This window comes from Ambystoma mexicanum, chromosome 3q (assembly GCF_040938575.1).
Source record: "Ambystoma mexicanum isolate Mex_15411 chromosome 3q, UKY_AmexF1_1, whole genome shotgun sequence".
NCBI classification, from domain to species: Eukaryota; Metazoa; Chordata; class Amphibia; order Caudata; family Ambystomatidae; genus Ambystoma; species Ambystoma mexicanum.
Window position 1 is genome coordinate 538,776,803 of NC_090926.1, and position 14,402 is coordinate 538,791,204.

A 14,402-nucleotide genomic window follows, 5' to 3' on the forward strand; every position below is an offset into this window, starting at 1 on the left:
TCATGTTTATCCTCACTGTTTCCGTTTAGGGTATGGATAAGACAGTTGTCTATACTTCTTCTCATATTTGCACCATTGAACTGGGGGGTTGGGACACAGCCCCTAAATGGCATAGTCACTTGTCCATTACCAGAGAGTGGGGGTGAGGCTGCTCCTGTACATTCCCCCCTCTCGTCAACATATTCAACCACATACCTCTTGTTTACCCTCCCCGCATGCAATGTACCTATGCATTCCCATCTCTGTCACCCCCTCAACTCATTGCTTTATCTCAGCATGGGAGGTATCGTGAAACACATGTCTAAAGAACCAATAGTGTCACCAATCATATTGTATTCTCCTAAGCTATTGTGTATGTATTCTTTTTGTCAAAGGTGTGGTGTATTTTGCCCTCTTTTATTATTTGTGTATATGTATATATCCCCAGAAAGTAGCATTGTTTACTTCCATCTTGTACCCACCCCTTTTACACAATTAAACATTAATTTACATGCACAGTGAGTGACTCTGGCACTATGCGAATCGGGTGATATTATTAAATGCTTTTTATATATTTTCTTCTGAGAGACCCACCAGCTCATTCATTCATTCATTTATTCATCATTTTAATTTTCTTCTCTCCTCTTTTCCTCTTTTTTCCTGTAGGTACTAGGTTACTATTTATTCACTGATAAACCCACATTCTTTCTCTTCTCCCCCATCAACATTTAATGTGTGCCTGTCCCATTTGCTTGCTGCTTAGAGTTTATTTCCTGGCCATCATCTCGTTTAACTTCCACTAAAAAATCTTACATTGGGTTATCTTTCCTTCTCCATTTTAAATTCAAGGATCTTTCATCAGTTCCTTATTGTTTTAATTCGTACAAGGGCCATGCCTTACAACGCATTGTCTTCTTGAGTTAATCAGTTAGTTGAGGGGACATAAGGATGAAGGTGTGCATAAAGAAGATTGTTTCTTCTTCTTGTTTTCTTCAATTCAATAGCAATGAACATCTGGCTGGGTCCTTCAATCCCTTTTTCATGACATCTTCAGGGCCTTTCCCCCTGCTAGCAGGCTTGTGTGCTGACGTCACACGAGGTGCAGATGTTCCCTGTCCATCTGAAATATAAAAAACTGGGTGAGTTTCTTGAATAATAAGTGTATTTTATGTTCAGCACTCCCTCCTAAACCTAAACATAAGTACTTCAATACTCCTATTTCTCTCAAATATTACTCCTATATACTAACATATTTCCTACTAAATTTCTGCTTCTTTATTCTAATTGAATGGCTGCTTCTCCTCCCTCTTGTGCATACCTTAGTGTCAGCTGTGTTTATTTATGCTTATACCTGGAGGTGCCTATAACGTTGGACCAAAAATAACATACATATGTTATTTTACCCATACTTGTCCCACTCTTTTCATAGGTTCCCACCTCATATTATCCTTCTTAGTGCTGTGTTAAACTCAAACATCATCTCCAAACTCCTCTTTCAATTGAAAAAGGAAATATTTCTCCTCTATTTTTGATAGAGATAATTTATAAATGGTTGTGTCGTGCTTTACACTACTGGGGTTAAATTGTCCCCTTCTTTATAATAAAAAATAATAAAAGACAAAACAGACAACCAGACAAATCCGACAACAACACAAAAGGAACACTCTTATTCTTCAGCTGCTCTTCTTATTTCTTCTTGGTGCATCAATTACTAAACTATCCTTTTGTTTTCTGCAGAAACCAAACAGAGGAAAACGCCATGTTAAGCTAACAAAGAGAACTGTAATTCCCTAAAATAGGCCTTTCTTCCTGTATCTGCTCGGAGGGCACTGGCCTTGTCGCTTGTGTATTTTCTTAACATGATGATGCTGGGGAAATCTCTTTATATCCATGGTCAGGTAGTATGCAAGCTCATTTCTTTAAAGTAGAAACGATAGTGCACTTTGCTTTATCTTTATTTTTATGAACATGGCACAGTGGCAGGCCTGCTTTTGGCTCCCTCAGTGCAAACCTTCTCTGTGTCCTTATTTTTCATAATCCTTCTTCAGATGGTGCAGGACCACAGTCTCTTCTTTCTTTGCTGTGTTTATCCTGGAAAAACATAATTAACACTCTTGTTGCCCTTCCTACTCTAATCTACCTACCAATGATGCTGAACATGAGCGCGTGTCCTATTCAAGTGCAGGCAAGTGTGGCCTATATGCATGCAATGTTTGCCGATCACTTCATTTTCATATCCTACTATTTCTTTGTTCCTTTATTAAAACACCCAACTTAGACTATTTTACATCAATATATTCATAAACGGGTTAATATACTTATTACTGCCTTAAAAACTACCATATCTTCTCTTGTGGCAGACATAATACACACTCATTGAAGAGAGAGGGCCATATGCAATTTATGAATCTAGTGATAGAAAGCAAATTATAAATCCACCAAAAGATGGGACAAGTGAATCTGGTTTGGCTAACCCACTGCAAGGGAAAACACAGGGATGCATGAAATCCCCACAAAAAGCAGAGAAAAGCAGATTGTCTTTCTACAAACAGACAATGAAAATAAATATATTGTAGCCAACAGATAACTCCAGTTCACTGTATTAAGGATCAGGCATTTCCATATGTGGGATATCTCATAGAACACATTTAGATCATATAATGTGGCTCATAAAAAAAGTCCCTATTCCTACAGGACAAATCTCAAAAGACAGCTTTATGTTGTCACAATTTGGGAAGAGGGACAGAAACCAAATACCAGAACACATTATTAGAGTCCAAATTAAAATATTACACAACCTTATGATTCCCATATCAGTACATGTATCACCCCCATTCAGAAGTGATGGCAAAGCCTCAATCCATGGTACGGGGGCCACATCAGGCATGCAAATGAGACAAAGTAGGAATGAGTGTATAGAGACTGGCAAAACCTCACCTCATGGTACAGGGGGCTGCATCAGGCATGCAGAGAAGCAAATGAGACAAAATGGGTACGAGTAGGTATGAGTTGGGTAAAAAACAAATGTAGCACAGGGCTAAATGCAGAGTCAGAATCGGTAATTACAGTTAGGTAAAAAACATATGCAGCACAAGGCTGAATGCTGGATCAAAGTCAGTAGTTGCAGGCAGGTAACAATGAAAAATACTGCACAGGGCTTAATGCTGGATCAAAGCCAATAGTTGCATGCAGGAAAGAATGAAAAATACAGCACAAGGCTGAATGCTAGATCAAAGTCATTAGTTGCAGGTGGAGAGATAAAGGGGTAGTCGGCATGGTATGCAAGCTGTGCTAGTTTACAGCGATATACAAGTACGGCACAGATGGGTCTGAATCATGAATCTAGGTCACAATAAAACAACATAGTAATGTTCAGTGGAAGAGCAAATAATGGATGGGATGCATAGGCGGCGTGTTGCACTGGCTGCAGCCTGAGGCTTCGTTATTTTTATAGCGATTGGCATCTGTCTAAGATCAAAGGCGGGGCCGTGTTGCTGAGTATGTAGAGGTGCAGTAATGCTCGTAACCGATGAGCATGCTAAGAACAGCCGACAACACTTACCTTAAATAGCCACAATGCGGTGCCATGAGGCAGATGGACTCAAATCCTGTGTACCATCGCCTGGCGGAGACTGACAGAGACATCGTGCATCACTTGTGTGACAGCTTTCCGTAGCGGCCAGCTTCACCTTCCAGCTTGTCTGGGCCACTGAGGAAATAGAGGCAGCACAGGCCAATGGGTGGAGGGAAGCCATGAGGCAAGCTAGGAGAGCAGAGGAGCACTAAAGAGTGCAGCAGCCATCTTCAGGTGGTGTCTCCAGACCCTATCCTGCAATCTGGCAAAGCAGTACAAGGCAGACAGTGAATGCTGGGTCCCTGGAGTGGTTAGAGACCAGCAGAGACATTGTGCAGCAGCCTTGTGTGATGGCCTTTTGTAGAGGCTGGCCACGCCTCCTGGCTCATCTGGGCCACTGAGGAAATGGAGGCAGCAGGCCAATGGGTAGAGGGAAGCCATGGGGCAGGCTGGGATACAAGAGGAGAACTAACGAGTGCAGTGGTCATCTTCAGGTGGTGTAACAGGTCTCCAGACCCTATGCTGCTATTCAGAAAAGCAGTACAAGACAGAGACTGTGAATGCTGGGTCCTTGGAGAGGAAAGAGACCGGCAGAGACATTGTGCAGCAGCCTTGTGTATAGTTTTTAAATTGCTGAACTTCAGTGCCCATGGTGTATCTCAACTAGGGTATGACTGCATACATGTAGAAGACGAGTCCGAAAGACTGCATGAAATGGATAGCATATACGGTGGGCACAAGGAACCCTGTGTTACTATACAGGTGACTGCTGCTCATCCTGATTGAAAAGGTGGAAGACTGACAGACTCATCAAGAAAGATGTTAATCTGACCAAGACTCTATATCTGATCCCTAATTAATAAAACATTCCCGGAGAAGGAGATGATGAACAAAGACCATAATAGATCTAATAAAATCAGATCTCTGACCCACACACCCCTATTCATTTACAATTCCACTGAGATTGTCCATACCCTGATTGTGCAGTTAAATTGCCTTGAAAGCCCAGTTGGGGATCATTTAGAAGAGAACATTTTTCTATGAATATTTCGAATGGGCTGGTGGCTATGGCCTTCACTAATTTTCTGAGATAAGGAATCTGTGAAATTGGAGGAAGAAAAACGGATCGTTTATCATAGTTAATAGTAGGCTTTTTTAGTAGGACTTCATAACAGCAGTTTAGAGTTAGTCGAGTACCAGCCCAAAGAGAAAAGAAGAATTATTGATGGCTTATACATTTGTAGCAATTACTTCAGGGCATCTTTCAAAACTTTGTAGTGCAATGTTCATTCGAGGAAAAGGTTGGCTATGCTTTTTATTCGTTTTTGTTCAGTAACATTCTGAAAAGAGTCAAGACACGATTGGAACTGAGATCGTCCAAGGAAGTGGGTATGACTAGATTGGGATCGCTTGCAGATGCAGATTAAGTGAGTCCTTTTGAGATTTTGCCTGTCATACTAGAAAGTTTGATGACTAAACTGTTGCATAATTGTGGGGAAATCACAGGAACCCTAAATATTTTCTGGGATAAGTTAGTGATATTAAGCATCTGTGAGTCTTGCTTATTTTTTGACAGACAGGTTCTGAATTTTTGGAGTCGTTAATGTTCAAAGGTTATATCAGTTTGGAATGATTATAGTAATTTATTCTCAAAAATCTTTCAATGTGAGATAGGGATTTCCTATGTGCCGTTAACATATAGTTACACTGTGTTTTCATAGGCGTACAATGGGAAGCATCTTGGTGGTTGGCTAAAGGGAGAAGGCAACTACAACAGAAGAAATATTAGAATAGTAATTATCATATCATCTATCAGGATTATTTTCCCTACTTTCCTGGCTGAACAGCTGTCATGCTGTTTTTTAGAAACAAATAACATTAAATGTTCAGGAGTAGAGTTAGACAATGGGCCTCATTCCGACTTTGGTGGTAAGGGTTAACGGTCACCGGTAATGATGCCTCCAATACCGGGTCCGCCAACGGTCTGGTTCAATGGGGACTTACCGGTGCATTCCGAACCTGGAGAGACAGGTAAGTTCCCATTGAACCAACCATTCCCCATTCCCATTTGAGCCCCCATAGGGCTCAATGGGAATGGGGAGGGCGCTAATAATGGGCTCGCAAATAGCAGGCCCGTTAATAGCGCCCTGGTCCCTTAGCGGGACCCGTAAAGGACGTGTGGTCAGACAAGACGTCCTTTACGGTTCCCGCCAAGGGACCTCGGAATTGGGTGGTAAGGGATTACCGGAACCAGCCTCCTTACCGGTGCCTGGTAACCCTAACCGCCCAACTTGTAATGACCCCCAATGTGTCAGAATTATTGGAAATGCAATCAATGTTGTGCCAGGATCTGTGTTATGCTCCTTAACTAGCTGCTTAAAACCAATGGGCCTTATTACAAATTTGGAGGTAGACATGCCAGTAAAACAGGCAGGCTGCTGCCAAACTTGCAATTTTTTACGGCACCCGCAAATGGGCAATTACTGGGTTATTATGGCCCTGCCAGACCCAGTAATAGCCCTTTTGTGGGCACCGGAATAGAATGCTCCTCATTCCCATCTGAGCCCCACAGGGCTCAATGGGAATGAGGGGGTTGGATGCAACGGCACCATTCGCAATGGTGCCAGTGCATCTGACATGCTGTGCTCGTGGGTGCCGCTCTGCCCGCCAGGTCAGGTCAGACCTGGGAGGCAGAAAGGCACCCGCGAGCACAACTCATAGTTTGCCGGTCCGGGGACTTGTAATGAGGCCCAATGTCTGTCAAAGTATCAGAGATGCCACTAGAATTAAGTCAATATTATTCAAATCACAGTAGTAATACAGAGCTCCAATAATAGATAGTCTGCCACAAGAAGGAGAAATATGAGTTATGAAATCAGATAAAATAATACAAATCACATGATCCTGAAAGGGGGGGGCAATAAATAATGCGTAAAAATGGGTAACATGTCTGAAGTTCCAATGTTAGCATAGTTTTTGGTCTGAATGTTGTAAATAATGATAAATAATAGCTACTCCATCATTCCATTTTGATGTTCTGTTAAGGATGGAAGGTAGCCAGAGGTAGTGTGCTCTAGCACCTTGAAGCATCTTCAAGTGCTAGATGGCATTATCAATAATAGTCCACACACACACACACACTTCAGTTTTGATTACACAAAAGTTTTATACCTCAATGTACTTCATCTATGACGTGATCCTACGTGGCCAAATGTAAAACCACGTAGGATCACGTCATAGATGTCAAATGTAAAACCTATCAAAGGGAGGGATTGGTTAAGGAAACATGTATACCAATATATCATAATATCTAATATGCACGGTTTGAACCAGCTCCAAATACATATAATACAGATTATAGTACAATACCAGCAGCAGGTTGGCCTGTGCAACATTGTATAGCATGTTGCTACATAGACCATCTTATAAGTTGGCATTCTCTCCTAACCTTGGATCTCTCATCGGTCAGGCCCCAAGCCAAGGCTTTTTCTTTATAGTTGACCTTGCAGTCTGTTCTCTGTCTGTTCTGGAACTTTCAAGGGTGTGTCGGTACACCATTAACTTTGCCTGGAACTTAATGAATAGCCCTGGTTTTCGACTTCTGAGTCACATGTGAAGAGAACACGATTTTGTCCATGTTGTCCTTTTATTTACTGCTATTTATTTTAATTTAGCTGGGAGGCATTACTCCTCTTGGCCTCTGGACACTTGCTCACTCCACCTTAAATAGGCTTTTCACATCTTTGATTGTTCACTACTTGGAGCATGCAGATGTTTTCTTTGCTTAATGTAGAGAAATATGTCTTACGTGCATGGATTATCCTCTTGACTCACTTTGTGCCTTGCAATTATTCTTTCAAGCTTGTTTTCCATCATCTTCTGGCTCTGCAGCCTTGGTCTGTTTCTAAAGTAGCTTGATTGCTTTCAAAACAAGTTTGACGTCTATATTTTTCTCATGGCTGCATTTAGCCATGTTATGTTTTCTTCTGCAGCAAGCTTCTATGGGGGTCATCAGATGTTGGGTAAATGTGCCGGGATACCATCCAAACCTAATAGCATTACTGAAACTTGGTCCAGCGCAATTAGGGCTATTTACCAAGCTGCAGGTGGGGCGGGAAGCCACAATTTCCATTGGGCCATTGGTAATAGCACCACAAATGGGTGGTAACTTGCAAGATTTACCTCGAGCTCAAGGCTGGAGTTAAAGGTGAGCGACTTTCTGCCCAACTCAGAGCGGTAATATGGTGGTAATAGCATTACAGCCACATTTTTACCACTCCGTGATGAAGCCCTATATGTCTTAGCTACTTTGCGTGTCTGCATATATACATTCACTTAATCTCTCCTCAATTATTTCTTTGGTGGATGTAATTTCTTTGTATTTGATTACATGTTTCTTTTATCATTTACAGTTACATTTCTATCCTTTAAGTATTTGTATATCATTTCAGTGTTCCTTTGTGTCTTTTCTTCATGATGTCACTATGCCCTTGTATGATTTCACTTATAGCTCTTCGATGTCCAATGGTGTGTGCAAACATCATTCCATCCTTTCAATGAGGGGGCACATTCGATACGGTTGTCTGAGTGCATATCGCCTCTCATACACTCAATGCAGCTTTGGGACAGTACCTGGTGTCCCACATAGGGCTCTTCTACTGCTATTCCAATATGATGAAGGTGAGGGGGTGAGAGCTATAGATGACGTGTACACCTACTCCTCTACATTCCCCCCTCTGGTCGAGTCCTCAACCACCTCCTTCTCTTCAATCTTCTTCTCTTCATACTTTGGTTTCTTCAGAATCCATACTTTTGTCACCTTCCTCAGGTCAACTGCATTCTTTATATGATCATCCATACTCCAGCTCATGTTACAGCATTCTCCAGTCAGTTGACAGAATACCCAACGTCCAAAATAGTTCTTATGATCCGTTGGGTAGTAAAACTGCACCCTGGGTGTGATAGAAAACTCTTCTTTATTTACTCCCGGATGGTGTCTTCAAGTGGTGGTGTATGGTCACCATTCACAACAGTCATGATCTTCGTCCCAACAGCTTTCTTAGCTGTCTTCTTACATTGTCCAAAAATTATCCTTATAATAAGACAGAATCCAAGCAATACCAATACTAGTATTGCTCCAAGTATTTTGAAGGCATTGACCAGCCGAGTTGGAATCCATGAATACAACGACAAAAAAACAATCATCATCTTCCGGCTCAACAGCTTCATCTTGCACCTTCGCATGCAGGATTGTCAGCATAGATATTGCTTCTGTCGGGGTTCCATTTTCTCCATCACGGGCAGGTACGAATGTACAGCAAGAAGGCCCGATCTTGGTGCACACGCCTCTTTCCATTGCTGTAATTTGGTCCATGACATACCTGTTCTGGAGGATCATAAGATTGAAGTCCCTCATTTATTCTTTGATTGCATTGAATACCTTTACCCTCACGTTGATCTTTTCGTAGCAGCTGCCATCTGTTGATTTGTAATCACTTGGCATTCACGGCAGTCTGGGGTCCTGGCATAAATATAGATATAAATACAATTGCTGTCTTGCTGAATAATCTATGCTCTGCTGGAATATCATCACAGGCTGCTATTGACTTTGATGAGAAATAATTCTCCCTCACCAGCCCACGGAGGTTGAGCAACCTCTTCTTTCTCTGCTATTCATTTATTTTTTGGGTACCCTTCAACATGAAGGTCACTTTGGGTAATCACTAATGCGGGAACATGTATGATCACAATAGGACATATTCCTCCCCAATTCTTAGGCAGCTGCATATAAGCTCTGAATCCACAGGCCCAATATTGATCCATCAGCACTGCAGTTCCTCCATTAATTCCTGTATCTGCTTGCATCCTTTATTTTCTCCAACTAGAACCAGGCCTTTGTTCCTGAAGTATGTTGTTGCATTATTTACTGGTATTATGGACACCGGTCCTGCCTCATTGTCAACCCATGTTAGCAGCATAGAATACTTGGCCCAGGACTTTGGGCATAAATCATTTACTAGTTGCACTGTGCTTACAGGATCCTTTCTCAATAGGTCTGCAGTGCAAGATAACATTCCTTCTTCCCATCCTGTACTCGTGGCCACTCATCCATATACAATAGCTGTGGTCTCTCCCAGCATCTTGTTACTCCTGATTTTTCCAGTATGTATGAACATTCTATCCTCTTCATTTCAATAACATTTCATTGTTCTCAAGTCAGAGATGGATATATTAGAATCTTGCCCGTCCAGCTTTTCACTTTTTCCATCTTTTGTGTTTTCACATAAGCATCTTGGTATGGAAACGGTCTCTTTGATCGCCATCGTAGGGTTGCCCATCTTCTTTCATATTGTCCTTTGGTTGTACACTCTGCTAGATGGCTGAGGCACTTTGCATCGTGTGAAGGTATTTCTCTCACAATTAATGTTATGGCTGCGTTCATGGCATAGGAGATGAGAGGACATACGTAGCAGCTTTCATCTGACATACTCTCTCCATCCTCCATATGTTATTCTTTAAATGGGCTGAATTATCAAGATATGTATTTATATTTTCATTATATTCACCAACATCCCTTTTAAGTCAAACAATTTGTTTTAAAAAATCAGGGAAGATGCTACCCGTGATTTTATTTGTGATTATAAGAAATGTTTCATTGTCAACCACTCTATCTGCATTTTTAATCATTATGTGTCGAAATGCCATAATAATAAGGAAGAAAAGACAAATCAGAGGGCATAATTAAATCACAATCAACATTCCAGAAAAACATATCGACTTTATTAATGGTAGTGAGTCTCTTATATTCTGAAACCTTCCCACCTGGTTTTAATTCAATATGCAATTGTGTTATTCTTTGTAAATCACACTTTTATATAAAAAACTGCAGGTTAATAGCGACAATGATTCTGAAAATAATATGACTTATTTTAGGATTTCCAAGAAAAGTCACAATGTCCACGTGTCGTCTTATCAGAGCTGGGTAAGACTGCAATATGTAGGCAAAAAGAGCATACAAAAATATTTATAATGTTATTATGATTGGCAGAATAGAAGATGCAGTATGCTCTTTCTCTTTGGATCTGGTACACCAATACATTGTCTCTTGTACCTATCTAAAATAGTTCCAGAATCGCTGCAAGTCCATTCATTTGTTAACCTTATTCTTGGTAGACAATCGGTCTGCATGCGCGGAACCTCATCTCTTGCATCATTGTCAGCAGATTCATGAGGGGTCAAGGTCTCTCCTTTGTACAGTTTGATGTCATGCAGGTGCAACCAGGCCCCTCCTCCTTGTAGGTTGACAGGTGTGGGAGTAAATTCTTCTACTTCGTGAGGTCCAGAGAAACTAGGTTTATTTCAGTTGCAAACACATGTTTGCATGACCACCTGGTCGCCTGGATATAAACCAGGTTGCTTCAATAGATTATTGGTATTAATTAGTTGACTGTCTTCTTCAATCCTCTTTGACACATCCCTCCGGTTCTTAACATGTTGAGAAATAACGCTAGCGGTCATAGTTGCTAATTAATCATGCATCTCATCACCTAATGTTTACGCTACACTGTGGGAATCAGTTTCTAACTTAGTAAGAACAAGAGGTATTCTCATACCACATCCAGTCATCAACTCATGGGGAGTTAGGCGGTGATCTGAGTCAGGCTACTTTTCAGTGCATACAATGCAAGGGGTGGGCAATGTAACCACCCCTTCATTAAAGTGACCTTTATTTTTGCTATCCTGTCTTTAAGGAGTCAGTTTAAACGTTCACAAAAATTCTATTCGCCTGTGGGTGATAGGCAGAAGAGAACTGTACGTATGTATATGTGTGTGTATGTTTGTCTGGCTATACAAATCCACACTGTTGACTCCACTTCTACCATATTTTGCATGGATTCCTCCTCTGTCTAAGGCAAGATCGTAGTCTATGTTTGGGTGCAAAAAATGCACTCCATAGACACCCTTATTTAGTGATGCTCACCCTGATTCACTACAGAAGGTGCTAGAAGGAGGCAACATTTGGAAAAGTATCTGAAGCAAAATGTTTGATGTGTTGGTTATTCCTTTTTAAAAAGTATTACTACTGCATACAGTCCGAAAGTGTTTATTAAAGAATTTTTAAAGGTGAGTTAAATATTTTATTTTCACGCCACTCCAAATATGGGACATGGCAAAGTTACCGTTTACTTAAGTTCATTCACAAGCAGAGAGCACAATCAATCAATCTTTCTTGGACATCTTCTCAAATGTGTTGAAGCCGTTGAGTGGCTGAAACATGCCACACCAAAAACAAACATCACTTGGAAAAGCTCTGTCTGATGCAAAGTGAAAATCAATATCAAGAGCTTCTGAAACACAACGACAATCAGCAGCGTGACCTGCCGCCCAGAGGACAAGTACTTTGTACGAGGGGGTAGTCCTGTCCTCAAAAGTTTTTACACTACAATAGTTTGTTGCAATAATTATTCAAAAACCTCCACATTAGTAGTAATACATCTAGACAAGTATGCGTTAAAGGAAAAGAGGTACTGATCCAACCACTGGAGAGAAACTACGTTGTCCTTTATTTTAATTAGGCCACGCATGTAGGTATTACAAATTATTGTAGTGTAAAAACGTTTGAGGACAGGACGACCCCCTCGTACAAAGTACTAGCTCAGCCTCCCCGTCCTGCCCAACCTTAGGCTGTTCCTTTTGTTACAAAGAGCTCAGAGGACAAGAGCATCTTTCTCCAGGGCAAATGAGATGCCAGAGCAAACTGAAGCAAGACTTGCTGACATGAGGACAAGAGCACTCCAGGGCACATGACACACCAGAGAAAACTGAAGCAAGACTTGCCAACAAGATGTACATGAGAGACCACTCGATGAGGACAAGGGCAACGCCGGGTAACACAGGTAGCTCCTAATAAAAGAGTAACCTGCACTAAGAGTTAATTTACAAAATGTAGTCCATTGTCAGACTGAAGGACTTTGCACACCCCTCCATTTTGGGAACACCTCACTCACAAAGAACTTGGCAGCACATGTGGCACCAGGGTGCATACATGGACCTGCCTCAATGCATCTGGAAAATGGACATTCCACTACCAGCATGTAACTTCATCCATTGCATGTCGGAAACATATCCACATAATCTATATGTAGATGCTAAAATGGGCCCTTGGGTCTAGGGATTGCTCCTCTCACTGTTCGTAAAGTGTGCCCTGCTGTACATTTCTGGCACAGGGTGCAGTTTTCAATAAACTGTGTCACATGTTCCAATCAATGTGGTGAAAAACAATCTTCTGCAATCAGAGCAGCAAGACTCTCTCGAGTCGTATGCACGGGATACCATGTATGGTCCTCTAGTATCCTCATCCCAGTCCATTGTGCCCCGGTACTCAGGTGATCCTCCCTTGCTTGTCCACTCCTAGGGTCGGGATCCAAAAACAAGCCCTTCCCATGGCACCTGAATGGAAAATCCTGAGGGAGTAGGTGGGAGAATACCGTCAGGTTTCTCACACTGGGCATTTGAATTCAATTCCTCGTGATGATGCAAGTGCTTGCATGTATGAGGCCAATAGCTGCCAAAAGGTGGGAGCAGCAGATCGGATGATAGTAACACTTCAGAAATGCTTATACCAGCCCTATTCAAAATCCAAAATTCTTGGCTTTGGCAATGCTTGTTATCATTATCCTAGTCTCATAGAGTTTAGGTAGGCAGAGGAGTACTTGTGTGTGGTTGAAAATGCACTTTAAGTAGACATGCCTCAAATTATTAAGAGGTCAAAAGCCGAGGTAAACGATATGTTCATCTTCCTGTTCACAATACATTTGAGCCACATCTTAAATCGCATCTAGTGAATACAGTCTTAACTTGAGTGAATGCACTTGTACCTTGAAGTTAGGCTTCATGTTAATTTCTAAAGCACATACAAATAGTAAGATATGATCAGTCATTATGTCAATGGGCCTCCCAGTCCAGAAATAAAGGGTGCTGGTAACGAGGTTACCGGCAAACTTTCTGGACCGACTCACTTCGAGTCTGCCTGTAGGGCCTGTGAAATACTGGCCGGCCTGACCTGCCTGTAGCTCAGGCCCTTACCAGCAGGTTTTTCACTGAAGCACTGGCACTGTTACCAACGGTGATGGAGCTTCAGGGTTCCCAGTCCCATGGAGTCCTACGGGGCTCCACGGGAATAGGAATTTACTGTTCATCTGCTGCCTGTGATATCCCGGTAGCACCGGGATGTAAGACGGCAGAAACAGTAAGGCAAGGTTGCCGGTAGCCTGCCGGCAACATCGTAATGAGGCCCAATGTCTCTTAAAAGGTATTTCTATAAAAGTGTAATATTACATTTAAAAGCTTTTCAAAAACATAGGACATTCACATTTGAGGACATACAAATTGTATGTCCTCAAATGTGAATGTCCTGTGTTTTTATAAAAAAATACCAGTGTATTACTACACCACTGCACTTCAAAATAAAAACCTTTTGTGCAGAAGAACAGTTTCATGAGAATTATGTGACCACCCACACAAGGGTGTAGCAGTGGTTACTCTTCAGCAGAGTCCTTTAACTGTCCTTCTCGCTTTTTGCTCTGTGCCGCTTTACACATCTTGCTTTTCTCCCTTTTATGCTTCAGTCACCCGTACTGGTCCTGAGTTTCTCTCTCTCTCACGCAAAACTCACCAGTTAGCATAGCACTGGCAAGTGGTTTCTCCAGGATGCTTTGGGTCAAAGTCAGGCTCTCACCACGTGTCCTTCAGACACATTTGGGCCCGGCACATGGCCCAAGGGAAGGAGCAAATGTACGGATACTGCCAGCAGGATACCAGCTGCTTCGATGCAGATCTCTGGAGACAC